Source organism: Alosa alosa, chromosome 1 (assembly GCF_017589495.1).
Source record: "Alosa alosa isolate M-15738 ecotype Scorff River chromosome 1, AALO_Geno_1.1, whole genome shotgun sequence".
NCBI classification, from domain to species: domain Eukaryota; kingdom Metazoa; phylum Chordata; class Actinopteri; order Clupeiformes; family Clupeidae; genus Alosa; species Alosa alosa.
The window spans coordinates 2,900,167-2,903,085 of record NC_063189.1 but is presented as its reverse complement, the minus strand read 5'-3'; positions in this window follow the sequence as shown (position 1 = coordinate 2,903,085).

The following is a 2,919-nucleotide window of genomic DNA, read 5'->3' as shown; positions in this document are numbered from 1 at the left end:
ACACGCACGCACGCACGCACACACACACACACACACACACACACACACAGATACATACAAACACACACACACACACGGAGAGACACATACACACACTAGCCCTCCCCCACTCCCCATCCCAGTCATGAATGCTTCCCTGAACTCCTAGGGGGTCCAGAGTGCCACCCTGTGATGATACACCAACATGGTCCTCATTTTGTCGTCCTCAAGTACCGGCCCAAATGCACTCACACACACCATGCAGGCCCCCTCCACACACACACACACACACACACACACACACACACACACACACACACACACACACACACACACACACACTCCCCCTTTCCATCCTGAATGCCCCTGAGAACACACACTTGAGTTGAAGTGTTTCAGAACAGGAAGCGTCCCAGGGAGAGCAAGAGATTTTGTGTGTGTGTGTGTGTGTGTGTGTGTGTGTGTGTGTGTTTGGGGGTGGGGGTCTGCGCGCTTTTGGGGTGTTAAGAGGCCTATGCCACTGGAAGCAAGAGGCCACAGGGCTAATGTGTGTGTGTGTGTGTGTGTGTGTGTGTGTGTGTGTGTGTGTGTGTGTGTGTGTGTGTGTGTTGAGACTGGATGCAGGGGAAACTGTAAGTATGGGTATGGGTTATGAGTAAGTATGAGTATATGAGTATGGGGATGAGGGGTTTATGTTAGTGTGTGTGGAGAGGGGGGTTGTAGCTTAAACTGTGTGTGTGTGTGTGTGTGTGTGTGTGTGTGTGTGTGTGTGTGTGTGTGTGTGTGTGTGTGTGTGTGTGTGTGTGTGCGTGCGTGTGTGCGCGTGCGCGTGTGCGCGTGCGTGTGCGTGCGTGTGCGCGTGTGTGTGTGTGTGTGTGTGTGTGTGCAAGGGGAAAGGGGGGAGGGTGTTGGTGCTGCCCTGAGAGGAAACATTAGCGAAGCGTGGGGGAAGAGCTGCCAAATTAACTTCTCACCCTTTCAATCACACCCTGGAGAGCCCCCCGCACCTCTCTCCCTCTCTCCCTCCTTCTTCCTCTCCTCTCTTCTCCTCCCTCTCATCCATCCATCCCTCACTCCACCTACTCCTCCATCCATCCATCCTTCCACCCTAGAGAGAACCCCCACCCACCCATCCAGCAACAACATAAACACTATATAAACACCCATCCACCCACCCATCCAGCAACAACATAAACACTATATAAACACCCATCCACCCACCCATCCAGCAACAACATAAACACTATATAAACACCCATCCACCCACCCATCCAGCAACAACATAAACACTATATAAACACCCATCCACCCACCCACCCATCCACCTATCCACCCACCCATCCACCCACCCATCCAGCAACAACATAAACACTATATAAACACCCATCCACCCACCCATCCAGCAACAACATAAACACTATATAAACACCCATCCACCCACCCACCCACCCATCCACCTATCCACCCACCCATCCACCTATCCACCCACCCATCCAGCAACAACATAAACACTATATAAACACCCATCCACCCACCCATCCAGCAACAACATAAACACTATATAAACACCCATCCACCCACCCATCCACCCATCCATCCATCCACCCATCCACCCAGCCATCCACTCCTAATGCAGCTTAGTGGAGGACTTGAGCAGAGCCCTAGAAAGAGCCAATCAGAACGGCTGTCAGAACATAAAAGCAGCCAATCGGTAACATGGTCAGGAGAGGCACAAAGCTTCAGCAGCCATTCAACATAAAGAAACTGGTTGAGGAAGAGAGTTAAAACAAACATGCAGTATGATGCACACACACACACACACACACACACACACACACACACACACACACACACAAACAGACACATATATACTCACAGCATGCGGCAAGTTCAACTACATTCTTCACTATGTGTCCATGTGCCCAACACATCCATACTAAACATGCCCAGAGCGCAGAGAGGCTGTCCAGCAGAGCTACACAGAGCTGTGTCCAGAGGAGGAACTCCATTAGCCCTGATTTAAAAGACCAGCGGAAAGATGAACCAGATGGGGCTCTGTGGCCGTTTCAGGTTTTTCTTCCTTCTTTCTTTCTTTCTTTCTTTCTTTCTTTTCTTTTTTTCTATTTTCTTCTCATCTTTCTGTCTTGTTTTTCGAACTGCAGTTTCTCATGTGTTTCCGCTTCTCTCAAGATCACAGCAGCCGGGTCTGGTTGGAGTCCGGCCCTGCGCCGGCCCTGATCTGTTGCATGTTAGTCTGTCACTATCTGAATTCCCAATTCAAACAGCAGGTCTCCTGATGCGCCAACATCGTTCCCTCTTCTCTTTTAGACGTTTTCAGCTGACCAACATACTTGTGAAACTTTTTGTGTTCAGAATGTAAGTACAGTATGTGTACAATAGTGTGTGTGTGTGTGTGTGTGTGTACATGTACTTTTCCTTCTCGCTTGTTCACTCCCTCATTCACTCTCTCACCACCCTCACTCCCTTGTTCTATCCCAAGCCCCCCTCTAGAAAAGACCCTGTAGAAAAGACCCCCTCTAGAAAAGCCTGTGGAGAAAAGCCCCCCTCTAAAAAAGACCCTGTAGAAAAGCCCCCCCCTGTAGAAAAGGCCCCTCTAGAAAAGACCCTGTAGAAAAGCCCCCCTCTAGAAAAGGCCCTGTAGAAAAGCCTCCCTCTAAAATACCCTGTAAAGCCCCTGTAGAAAAGCACCCTCTAGAAAAGGCCCCTCTAGAAAAGACCCTGTAGAAAAGCCCCCCTCTAGAAAAGTTACCGGCTCAGTTGTCACTTCTCCTGCTTCCGCGGCTCGCTTGCAAATAGATGACGAGAGTCATTCTGCAAGACAAATGTAACTTTTCGGGCGACTCTAAATCTGTTTGGGCACATTAAATAGTGTCAATTACTACAGAGGCCAGATAGGGGTAGTGGAGGCTTTCTTGGGGC